Consider the following 14,103-nt stretch of genomic DNA (forward strand, 5'->3'; position numbering starts at 1 on the left):
GTCTCACTTTATATATATATATATATATATATATATATATATATATACATATATTGTATTTACGGTCCAATCTCACTGGACTTCTCTGGTTTGTGCAGCACTAAGCAAAAACTGCTCTGTTCACCTTTGAGTTATTTTATTGTTATTTTTTTTTATTATTATTCTGTCTTATCTTTGGAATTTCTGATACCTCCTCCTCCATCGTATGTGTCTAAACAGCGTCTGCCAGGAATTTCTGAATTAGTGATGAGTTAATGCAAAAATGAATTACTGTGATGATTTATTTATGGAAGGTGCTGCTCTGTTGTTGAAACTGTGCACTCCTCCAACTCGTCTAAGTGCTGGGTAACAGTTGACGCCCATGTGCATTCACACACAGGCCAGCCAACGCACAAGTGTGCCCAGTTCACCCCAAGTGGTGTACATGAATGGATTATGATTAGTGTACTTGCTTGGTTGTGGCCTTTTCAAGCATGCATGTCTGGCAACAGCAAAAGCAGGCGCAGCATTCCCCCCAACACACACACACAAACAGTTTTCCATTTCTACAAATGAAACTTCTCCCCACCTCCTACCTTCTTTGGAACTGTGCTTTGGCATTTCTCATAACTTATTTAGACAGGAGGGTAGCCCTAAGGAGGACAAGCACAAGGATGCATGAGAACGAGAGCAAGACACAACAAGACAGGGCCAGGAGAAAAAAAAAGAAAGTGGCACATACAAGTGTTAACTATTCATTATGGTGACTAATTAAACATTAACTCTCTTTTCAAAGCGTAGCCCTGAATACTGAAGTCACAAGGGAGGAGTGGGTGTTGGATAGAATTACAGATATAATGCACGGAAATGACTCAAAAGTCACAGTGAAAACCTGTCACAGGGCTGAATACCTGCTTTGCTTTGGCTCTCTGGGAAATGAATGAACATTTTCAAAGGCTATAATCCATAACTAAGACTTTCAAAGCAGAGCAAAGCTAACGGAGCATGAAGTGTTACAATTGTGCTTCGTTCGCCTCTTGTTTTACTGAGCACTTCATTGGTGTGTGCACAGCTTACTGTGAAAATGCACTCAATTTACTTATTTTTTTAACTTAACCACCTTCAAGTTAATCTTCCTCCATGTTCCAGATAGTTCACCTTTTTTGATCCACTCAGGCCCGTTCATCCTGACGCAGATGTCCTCTTCTGTTCTTTGTCAGTGGCCGACATGTGTTTTAGGTTAGCCAAACATTCACGAGGATACATGAAAGCAAAATCGGAGAGTTCATCTGTAATTCAATGCACTGTTGTTCCTCGTCAAACCCTGGCAGACACTGTCCAGAACAAAACTAAGTTATTGCCAGCTCAGTCCAAAACTGGTGTTCCACAGGGGCTAGTGATGCTGCAGGCCTCAAGCTGGGATAAGAAAAGTCCAGTGTCCAAAAGGTTCTTCTTTTTCCATCTCCAAAACCTCAGAGATTTTTCTCTTGACTTACATACTAGACATATGTAGCCTATGGTACACGATGAACTGGATTTATTTATTCTTTTTTTTTTTTACTTTACAGTTACTTTTTAGTTTTACTGGTGTTTTATGAAGCCAGCCAAACTTCCTCACTCACACAGACAGGTTTATAAAAAGGCACACATCAGCTTGAAAAGACCTGCTGAACCACAACCTGCTGACAGATGAAAAATATTTTCAGATGCTTGAAAGTAATAATTAGTTGACGCCACAGAAATAATAATTATTTTTTAAAAATCAATATTATTTTGAAGTGCACAGAATGGTAGAACTGCTGGGCCTTTTTGATTTTTCAAAGTTGCGTTTGAAAAAAAATAAAAAATAAAAATCAGCTCTTATATTCACACCAGCCTAATTTGCCTGCCAAAGCTTGGCAGCTTGTCAGACTTCAGCTGCGGCCATTTAGAAGTTCTGTGAGGTCATTTAATGCAAGGTAGGATTTTGACATGAAATCAAAATACGTTTGTTTTAATTTGGTCGAATTAGCATTTCTAATAATTACAAATTATGGAAGATGCTGCTTTTACTGAATAAAAACAAAATGACAAAAAAAAAAAAAAAAACATACTAAACAGTGAAAACCTACAACATAAAGACATGTTTTAAGTGGGTGCTGGTAAATTTGTACCACTACTGTATTTTTTGGCCTATAAGTCAAGTTATTTTTTTATGTTTTTGCATTTGCTGTGACTATTACAGCAAATCAATTTATTTTTATTTTTTCTCCCATATTTATAAACCAATTTTTAGCTGAGATGTGACCGTTTTCATTCATTCTGACTGAAAATATTGAACACTACCATTTTCAGATGCTAGATGGAACTCAGGGGGGTGGCATGCCGTTGTGTCATGCAATAGGTAGAATTGGCTATTAATGACACAATCAGCATGCCATAACCTGCCACCTTCATCCAGCTCGCCTGGAGCAACTGTCAAATTAGCTTCATTTTGCTTCACTGCCCCGCTGAAACGCAGCTAATTTGACCACTGAAGTGTGTTTATTAAGGAAAAGTTCAACTGAGACACACCTTTACCATAAAGTCGAGCAAACAAATAATTGTTTTTAGGTGGTTATCTTGTTAAAATTTGAAGAAATGCACAGCGAGTCTTCACATGCATGCTCCTACTTCCGCGTATTGGTTTTTGAAATACAGCTGATTTGATCGGCAAAGTGCATTTATTAAGGAAAAGTTACACTGAGACACACGTTTGCTATAATTTCGAGCAAACAAATAATTGTTTTTAGATGGTTATCTTGTTAAATTTCTAAGAAATGCAAAGCAAGTCCTACTATGCATGCTCCCACGGCCACAAATGGGTTTTTGAAATACAGCTGATTTGACTGTCAAAGTGCATTTATTAAGGAAAAGTTAGACTGAGACAAACATTTGATTTAATTTCTAGCAAACAAATATTTGTTTTTAATTGTTCCCTGCACAGGGATATGATACTGATACTGATAGTCAACAATCCCGTATATAATAATTGTAATAATAACTGTAATGAGCTTATTATTGTAATAAGTATGTAAATACACATTTTTTTAAGTTCAAGTTCAATTTTATTGTCATTCACATGTGATACATGAGGTTGAACAAAAATATGCACTCAGGGTAAAACTGCTTACAAACTGTAACATATATAAAAAAATCCTCCTTCTGCATCAAAAGGAGAAACTGTAGGAGTTCTAGGTTCTGCCAGCCACACTCACTTTCTCCCACAGCTGCAGCAGAAACTAATCATCCACCTCTACACACCTGACCCTGATCTGGAGGACGACTCTGCAGGAGCATAGCAGCCACTCTCAGACACTCCTTCAGCACTGGGACATTATCCTACTTATGGTAAATGTAACGGACAGCATCTAAAAACCAGACATTTTGTTTTCTAAAATAAATCCTTGTTGTGATCTCCTGGAGTGATTTCCTAGTTCAGGAGTCATCTAGCCTTCCAAGGCCTCTTTGCTCCTCAAATACCTCATTTTGATGGCGTCCCAAAACCTCCAACCTGAACCATCTACTTTCTACCTCAACTCAACCTGTTCCTCTCTCCAACGCTGCCTAGTTCTCCAAGTCAGAACCTCCTGGAACCTAGGGCCTCACGGCTCTCCTTTCCGGCTCATATGAGAAGACAGACATTCTTAGTAAACTAATCTAATCCTTTTTTCCACAATTAGTCATCCTCCAAGAACGTCTTAAAAGACTCACCTTGTCCCTCCTTCCTTTTCAGCCCAGAACAGAGTACCTGTAGATAAAGGCACTTATTTTTGTATAGCCTGTCTCTGTCATTCCTTCAGTCTGCCACTTGGAGTCAATAAACACACAAAATAACGTTAGAAACTTCTCCAACTCCTGCAATCGCTCAACCACCGTGTGTAAGTCCTGCTGCTTTCCTTCCTTCCACTGACTATGGTGACATTATTTGCATGAATGTTCCTACAAGCACCCTGCAGATGTTGGACTCTGTCTATCACGGTACACTGAGATTCATAACTGGCTGTAACTACCATACCCACCACTGCACCCAGTATTCACTGGTTAACTGGTCATCATTAACTTCACATAGACTGGTACATTTTCATCTTTAAATCACTTCTTGGTCTGCTGCCTTCATACATCTCCTCCTACATGTCTCTGAGTGAGTGCAGCTACAACGTGCACTCTCAGGACATCATTACCTGCAGTGTTCCCTCAGTGTGGACCGAATTTGGTAGAATGACTTTCTCCTACTTCCTCCTGTTTCCTGGAACACATTGCAAAAAGATCTGGAGTTGCTGACTTTGACATCTCTGAGGGATTTTAAACAAATGGTAAGTTCAATGTAAAAGTTCCTGTTTAGCATTGTACATAATTTTATAATTTAGCTTTTATTTATTTTTTTTTAATATAATTTATTTTATTTACTTTGCATTTCAAATGCTTTATATGATTGTCTATTGTTGTCTGTACATCATCTGTGTTCTTTGATTAAAACTGTTTTTTGTAAATGAGTCCTTGTGACTCAGTGAGACCTTTTTTTATTATTTTTTTAATGGTTATGAGCTCAATCATTCAGGTAGATAACAATAAAAACATATGATGATTGATAGTTTTGGATGGGTGTGTTTGCCCGTGTTAAAGGCCTACTTTTGAGATTCCAGCAGGAGGTTGGTTTGAAACACAGCAGTGAAGGCTACTTATGGGACAGATCTGGTTGGCAGGCCGTAGACTGAGGAAGTCCTCTGGATGGGGGCAACACACCTCATTTAAATAAACTAGTCTAGATGACACAATTTAACTTTTTTTTTTTTTATTGAAGGGTTTTCAGTATCCCCCCCCAGAGTGGCACTAGTGAGCAGCTACAGCTGGAGGTCATTTCCCTGATTAGATCCAGAACTATACAAGGCTTCAGATGAGCTCCATTACCTGCCCGAGCATTATCCTACCAACCTTTTAGTTTACTCAGTGCTAAAATTACTTATCTTGTGTTCTTTCCTTGTGTTTCCAGAGACTTGTTGACCTGAGTCTGATCTTCCTGGACCACTTACCTGACCACCTATGGCCTTCTATGTTGTAGTTATCTCTGAAGCTCGTACCTCAGCTGCGCTTGCACCATCCAACCCATTGCCTTCCTCTCTACTGGAACTTCGCTGACCCTTCTAGCTGGACCTACTTGTTTTGGAAACCCTCTGCATCCTCCTCCTGCTGCAATGAAACAAACCGTAAGGAACCAGGAACCATTGTTTACTATCTACAACCAAAGATCTTTGTCAAGGAACTAACCCATCTCCTCAGTTCACAGGCTTCCTGACCCGTGCCTGCACATGTATATTTCTACACTGTAAATAAATCACTTTCATTATAATTGAGACAGATTCTGTTCTCTCAGTCCATTCTCTCTGGGGTCTCCATCTAATGACAGAAACCTTATGCTGTTTGTATGAAATATAGATACAGGACAATCTAACTTGCAAGTCTTTTAGACAAACGTTAGTTCCAAAGCCTAATGCTTGATTTGAATAGAGCAGCATTTTTTTTTTTTCTATTTTAAAATCTGAGGTTATTCAGACAACATTCAGAGCTACCACCCCAAATGCTCAGGCCCAAAACCATGTCCATGATAATGTTAAAACTATTTCAAGTTGTATTATCTTTGCTGCCTTTTACCAACATTCTGTTTAGATTTATGTATTTCATCAAAAAAAAACAAATAGATGTCATAATTCTTTAATGTACTTTTTCATGCATAAATGAAATGCATTATGTAGTCACAAAAGTTACAGCCACTATTCTCATGTTATATTTCTAAATGTTTATTTGCAAAGATTTTATTTTTTTTTCCTCTGGTTTGAACAAAGATGTGTACTGAGTAAATATGCAGTGAGGCTCAAAAGAAGCTTGCTGACAAGGCCATGCATCATTGTGTGGCCCAGTATTTTGTAAAGTTCTTTATTCAAATGCTGACTCATGACAAGTTTCATAATTAACAACATATTACTGGGTTTAAACAACACTAGAACTTGTCAGTGTGTTGCAGTAAAAACTTCATGTTCTAAAGGAAATAAAACGGTCCGGTGGTCAAGTACAAGTAATGACGATGATTTTTGTCTCTGTAAAGAGTCTCTACATTGATTGAATATGTGCAGTAATATACATCTATCATTTTAATTATTTTAGAATCAACTTGATGGAAGGACAGAGATCATTAACTATTTAGTAAGAATGACCAAAGGCAATAATAGGAGAGGCGATACAAGTTCTTATATGTCAACACGTTGCATCAATCAACATGTCAGATTCCTTTTCTAATTTAAATATCATCAAATGTTTCAGAAAAGTTGCAGCTATAGACACTTCTTTGGACCAAATGGGCATCTGAGCATGAAAGCTGTTGATAACAACAAAAAAAAAAAAAGTTTAATCGTGCCATCTGGACCAGTTTCTTTAAGTGAAAAATGGTTTGTCCCCCATTCAGAGGACTTCCTCAGTCCTGCCAATCAGATCTGTCACATAGGTAGCCTTCACTGCTGTGTTTCAAGCCAACCTCTTGTTGGAATCACGAAAGTAGGCGTTCAGCACATGTAAAACACACCCATCCAAAACAATCCGTCATCATGTACAACGATCAAATGTTTTCAGTCAGATGGCCAACTTGCTACTCAGAAACAGTCTGAGGACACCAAGGCCAAAGTGGTTCAGAAAAAGGTTTGTAAGCTCAATCATCCAGGTAGATAACAACTAAAAGGGCTAAATCTACTCACTAGATTGTATCATTTTATTTTCTATTCTTTTTTTTTTTTTGGTCTATACAATTTTAGATTCTAGATTTGCACCGCTCAGGGTGGCTGCATGTCGTAGCAGCTCTGTTACATTCATTCTGGGATTTTGCTTTTGGAAACTTTAATTCCTCTTTTGCTGGATGTAAATCACAGTTTTTGGATGATTGTTTCCTCTGGTATCGGATGCTGTGCAGCTGGAAGGATTTTTACTAAAACTTTTTTTTAGTTTTGGACATTTGTTAGGATGCATAACCATGACAACAAGGTAGGTTTTTTTTTGGTTTGTTTGTTTTTTTTACAACCAGGAGCAGCTGATTAACATCTCAAAAACTCACATAATATCTCAGCTACAGTTCCAAACTTCAAATGAGTTGAAAAGGAGTTGCCGTAGATGCATTCCCATCTCCTTGCCAGCTGTGCTCAAGTGCCTGACTGCTGACATCCTGGAACTGGCAGGAAACACAGACAGGATCGTCCCCCGGCACCTGCAATTCAATTCAATTCAAAAATACTTTATTAATCCCAAAGGGAAATTATTTGTTGTTGTAACTCGTTATCCTCATCAGAGACACATTTGTAATGTTGGGGGGTGACACTGTGGTATGTGCGTGCACGTGCACGCACACCAGTGTACAAAAAGGTCCGTCTGTCCCATAGTTTCCACTGTGGGACGGACATTTACAAGAGATCCTTCCTGCCTACAGCCATCAGTATCTGTAGCATCTTAATGAAACAAGGATAACGAGTTACAACATTTTATTTCCCTTTGGGATTAATAAAGTATTTTTGTATTGAATTGAATTGAATTAAGGTGAGTTTCTTGTGCTTTTTTTCTTAAGTTTGCTTTATCTTCTGCTTTTAGATAACATCAGAGTCCTTTAAGTTATCAAAAACTCTTACCAAAAATAGAAGGGGGTTATTCATCAGATTTCAGAAATGGTTTGAACTTCACAGCAGTTACAAAAGAGACAATTGACTCGATTAATCTGATGTCTATTAGTTATAGGGGTAACTTCAAGACCTCAATCAATAGCTTGAATAGCTACGACATGAAATATGTGCTTTTTTCAGGTCTATACCACATCTTCAAAGTTTTTAATCCAAAAATATGACCTTTATCTTTGTATTTTCCTTCACTAGATACTCATCCTCTCCTTCTTTTTTTATCAAACCCAGGCAGATTCCACAAGCACAAACTGGTTCCTGTATCTGTTTTTTTGTTGGACTTTTCACAGAGTCCTGTCCTATCCTGTGCGAGCTCAACAGAGGGGAAAACATGGATGACCTGCATCAGATTGGGGGCATAAAGACAATAAAAAAAGACCTAGTTGAGACAAATAATAATAATAATAATAAAAAAAATCATCACTGTTGTTTTCGGTAAAGGTGCATGTAAACTTTTATTGTAGCCAAACTGGTATTAAGACACTCTGCATGTCCTAAGCTTGATATAGAAACACAAAAAATATATATATGTACATTATTATGTAGTCTAATAACATTTCAGTTCATCACTCTATAAGTAAATAATGGTTTCCACTCCTCCAGATGACTGCAGTCAGAGATCAAGCTAATACTAGCATGTTCTCTGGGACCATTTTGCATGCTGATAATAACTTTTCTCCATGGGAGGCCATCAGGGCTTTGCATCGGCTGCTCCTTGAATGGCTGCGCTGGAATTGGCACATTAGCTTAGTATATCTCATCTGGGAGAACTGAATAAGTGAACATGTACACATAAGTCTTACACACATACACACGCACACACACCTCAGCACACACACAAACGATAAGTTTATTCCATCCAGGGGACATGAATACATGGCAGTTGAGATCCATTAGTGGTAAACATGTAGAGGCTGTCTGCTGAGCAGAAGGCAGCTCAGTGGGAAGCCAGCCGGCGATGTGGAGGTGTATTAGTTTGATGAAGAATACGTGTGCAAAAGTGTGTGTGAAGCATAACATGTGCATGTGTCTCAACATTGTTGCTTTCAGTCAGTTTGACACTGTTGCAAGGCTTGTTATGGCTTCCAGAAGCAGAGGTGCCATTGTGGGAGAGAATTTGTTGGTCATTACAGTTGGAATTCAAACATCTGTGACCTTCTTGTAAAACAAATGGCACATAGTTTTTTTTTTTTTTTTTTTTTGTAAAATCAGTAAGAAAGAAACAACTAGTTTATTTTTCTACACAAAAATGCACTGATTATGGTAAACCATGTTATTTGATATCAGAGTTTTTCCCTGCTTTCACCCCTTGCCAATGCCCTCTGTTTACTGACAATATTTCTAGTTGGCTTTTAGTTAGCAGATGAGAACATAGCTCTTATATTATGTTGGTCCTGATGAGGCTCAATTCAGATCTTTTGCTCAGGTCCTTTTTCTTTCATGGTCACATAATTTATATGAGACTGCCATCGATCCAATGTTAACTGTCTTGGCCCTGAAGTGTGCCGAAGAAGTGGCACCACTCGCAGCTTCTGTGTCTACAAGTAATCATAGATGCTACTCATGTTAGCAACACATTTTAGGAGCACATGTTAGCATGAGTTGTGGGGAGTGGTGGCACAGAGGTTAGAGAAGGTGGGCCTGTGATTGGGAGATCGCCGGTTAACGCCCCGGTACCGACAACAAAAATGTGGGTGGGGTAGGTGAAGCACCCACACTTGCTCCCACCCTAATTCGCCCCACTCTAGGCCCCTGAGCGAGGCCCTTAACCCACATCTGCTCCCTAAACAGGTCTCTCTTGAAAATGAGTTCTCGTGGCTCAATGAGACTACCTGGATAAATAAAGGTAAATGAATAAATGAAAAAATGAGTGTATCAATCCTGAAGTTGGTTTGCACTTAGAATCAAATAAACTTATTGTTGTGCTTGTTAGGTTTTGTTTATACTTCATCGTGTAGGCCACTCCAATGAAGAATTGTACTTCTGGAATGGGAGTGATGAACTGAAATAAAAACAAACTCAGGTGTCAAGTCCATCACGCTAGCATCGATAGAATCCAAGGCCAACGTTGGTTTCTGTTGGTGTACATTCTCAGGCTTCCAGGACATGGCAAAAATAAATGAATATGGTAATTTTCACCGTAAAGTCACAGTTTTTTTGTATAAATAAGTGTGTCATGCAACTGATACAGTGAAGCAACATATTTATGTTTTTGTTTTTTCCTATATTTATAACACAATTTTCAGCTGAGATCTGACGATTTAATTCATTCTGACATGGAAAATATTGAACACTACCAAGAAAGTCCATGCTCAATAATCCAGGTATACAATCCAACAATTTTCAGTCAGGTCATCTGGACAGTTTCTTTTTTTTTGTGCTGAAATGTTTCACCTTCCATCCATAAGGCTTCATCAGTCAAGGAAGCACAACACAAAACTGATTATTCCCCCAACAGCTTATTCTAAAGTGGAACAAACCAATTATGTTGGTGCTAAGATGGTCTCTTTGACACGCCCCCTCATCCGGTGCCGGCCTTCTCCCTCATCGACAGTCAGGTCAAACTGGTTCAAAACGAACAAAGTCCATGCTCAATAATCCAGGTATACAATCCAATGATTGTCAGTCAGGTCATCAGGACAGTTTCTTTCTTTCTTTTTTTATTTATTTTTATTTATTTTTTTGTGTGTGTGTATGCTGAAATGTTTCACCTTTCATCCAGAAGGCTTCATCAGTCAAGGAAACATACAACACCTCCTGGGAAAAAAAAAAAAAAAAAAACTTTCCAAAGACCCGACTGAAAATTGTTGGACTGAACACTACCATTCTCAGCCACTAGAGGGTACTTGACCATAATGGGAGCCAAGTGTCTCATTATTAGGTAAAAGTGGCTATTGATGAGACACTTGGCTTGCCATACAAAGCTACCTTCGTCTCGCTCCGGAACACCTGGTGCAAACATCAAATCAGTTGCATTTTGCTGCGCCACGCAGGCGAAATGCAACTGATTTAACCTTTAAAGTGCATTTATTAAGAAAAAGTTTAACTGAGACACACATTTGATTTAACTTTGAGCAAACAAATAGTTGTTTTTAAGTGCTAATCTGTTAAATTCTTGTTAAAAGTGCTCCCGTGCACGTTCCCCCAGCTGCCATTTGGCAGCCAATCGATTTTTGGCACAACACCGGCCCACATTTCCGGGTTGTCAGCGGTGACACGTAACAAACGCAACGTGGCAGTGGTGATGCATAATAGATGCAACGTATACGACAAAACAATTTATTTATGTTTTTCCCACTTTATTAGACATATTTGGACTGATGCCAATTATATGTCAATATGATGTTTACGGAGGCAAGTATGGTAAATAAACACAAAATGTTCTAAACTGATTTTTTAAAAATTAAATATGAATGGGGTATTTGATACAGTGCTTGATTTTTGCTAACATTATTATTATTTATTATTTATTTATTTATTTATTTTTATTTTAATATATAGAAATCTTTAATAAGAATGTGTTCAAGAAAATACACTGATTCTGGAAATATTACTGTCATGGCAATGAATATATGCGCAATTAATTTTGTGTCTGTCAAAATGTGTTCCACTTGACCTACTTGTAACAAAGTGCCTAACTAAAAAAAAAAAGTTTCTTTAATAAGTTGTCTTTGTAGACACACACTTGAATTGTATTGTGTTAACAAATTGCATTTGTGCCAAATTTAGAGGGATCACAAAATTTCAAGAACTGTCTGCACAAGCTAAAACATTTTAGCATAAATAATGATCATTACTTCATTTTGGGGTAACAATGCTATTAATAATGTGTTTAATAGGTGGAAAAACGTGCATATTAGTTTATAATTGTGCACAACTAGAAATGTATAAACTCTTGAATAAACCAAATAATAAACAAAGTTATATTCCCGTTTTTCTCTGAGAATACAGTTTTAAAAAGTTACAACTTTGTGATTCTTGAATGCAAACTCAAGTTGGCATTTTAAAGAAACACAGAGTAATGTCACATTTTCATATATTTTAAACAAGCTATAACAGCACTTTAATCAGCTGTTTAATGTGTATTTTTCAAAATAGTTTTAGTTATTTTGTCTGTTTTTGTATACCTATAAATGGATCACACTGTCCCCTATTGTTTGCTGCATTTTTTGTTTTTTTTTTTACTTAAAAAAATACTATAAACTTTTTTTTTTCATTATTTTCAGCAGCAAATCTCTTGGTGCTGTTAGGAAATAACGGGTGGAGGATTTACCAGATATAGAGGCAGATATTTCCCGGAGGAGCTGGAAGGGACCAACAGAAATGATTGAGAAATGAAGACGTTAGAAAATCTGACAGCTCATATAAATACACACACACACATATATATATATATATATATAATGTAATACATTTATTAAATATAAGAGATAAGCATGAGAACCTTGATGCTGTTGAGTGCTGCTTTATTCCTGTTGCTGAAATGACAATTGGGAAACAATGAAAATGACATATGGTGTCTTAAACATTTTTAAATATGTGTAAACAATGAGTGCATAAAGGTGGATTTTGGAGCGTTACTGACTATGTGCATAAATCAAGAATGCTATATGTCTGTATTTACATATTTCTTTTGAGAATAACTGATTGCATGGGAGGATGAGGTAGTTAAGTTGCTTCAAGCAGAGCCTATTGTGAGCCATTTCTTGGAAAAATGACTGAACAGAAAGCTTTCCACCTCATTATGTTTGAGAAGCAGACACAAAGGAACACAGGTATTTACACTGATATTTTTCTCATTGTATTGTCTACAAAAGAAACATCTGGTAGAATTTCTACCAATCTTTCAGCAAGTCTGCTTTAAGTTTTAAAGGTTTCCAAGAAATAACATTTGATGTTTGTCCCTGGATTCAATGGATAATGTCAAGGAACTTTCTTTTATTTCCTAATTTATTTTTGTTGGTTTACATAATAATTGCAGTTTTTAGTCAATTGATGACTAATTGTTAGTGACACCAGCATTCAATGTAAATTAACTTTACTGTTTTTATTCATGTCTCCCTCATGGGATTGTGCTATCTAGTCCTATAGGCACGTTTTACCTACTGCCGAAAAATGAAGACCGGGCAATAAAGATTTTTTTTTTCCATGTCTGTGTGTGAGTTCATGAGTTTGTGTGTTTGTTAACAAAAAAAGATGAACCACAGGAATAAAAAGTAATTATTGGATGTACCACTGAATAACTTTTGGAGGCAGCCCGGATTTAAAAACACACAAACAAATATTTTACTGAACTAATGACCTACAATCTGGTGTTGTAGTAGCTACGACTGATTGCCATTAAAATTTCTGAACTCTAACAGAATTTACAATGTTTTTGTTTATCATTTTTAACTATTTTAGTGCACAGCTCAGCTTGTCTCTTAGCAACATATACTGTAAAACCATTGGACAGAGTTCAATAAAATTCTTCAGAAGTATTTTTTTATGTACTTCTACAATAAAATTAAATAAAATATTTGGAGCCAAGCCAACTTACAGTAAGATGGCCGCCTCAGCCAACTGACATTATAATTATTAATCAGTTAATTTTGCAGTTATTCTATGAGATGGTGCAAACCAAAACAGCTACGACTCAATCATTTCTCAGCTAGAGACGATCTTGGCAGCAGGCGATATTATCCCTTCAATGGCTGCTTGACTTTTTTTTTTTGCATTTAAGAAAGGATGTATAATGAAAATCTACGCTATAGAAATTCATAATCTAAACAGATTGTTTAACCGACGTTTAATCATTTTTAAGAGGATATTTTATTTGTTACACTTTAAATTGCTTGATCAAACTAAAAGAACAGTTGCAGGAGTATCCATCAGGGGTATCCATCTTTCTTTAACATGATGGAAGCAGATGGCTGCAGAATCATCTGACAAAACAGAATTGTATCTCTGTCACCAGCTCAGTAAGCTTCTTCTTCCTCCCATCATGGCTTCAGTTAATGAGCTCCAGGGTTTGCATGATGAATTATTGTACAGTAGCTTTAAAACTTCACCCACTTGAATTGTGTCCCAAATAATCACATGTGCAAGGTGAGGGGGTACTTTTTTCAGTGGTGGTGGTGATTTTTAACAAATGTGAGCTCAGAACAGGAGGGGGGTGGGCATGCTTGGTGGACAATCAGAGTTTCTGATATGTGGGTGTTAATGAAAATTGTAGGAGTTTCTTTTTTTTTTCCTGCAGCTTCAGGTCACAGGATTGTACCAACAAGCCACACCTGTGGACCATTCCCTTGATGAGCTGCAGAGTAGAAAAAGCAGTAGATGACGTCCCTTTGATGCTGGAGCATTACATGCTCTCTCTCTCTCTCTCTCTCTCTCTCTCTCTCTCTCTCTCTCTCTC

This window comes from Nematolebias whitei, chromosome 16, assembly GCF_014905685.2.
Source record: "Nematolebias whitei isolate Nwh7 chromosome 16, NemWhi1, whole genome shotgun sequence".
Taxonomy (NCBI): domain Eukaryota; kingdom Metazoa; phylum Chordata; class Actinopteri; order Cyprinodontiformes; family Rivulidae; genus Nematolebias; species Nematolebias whitei.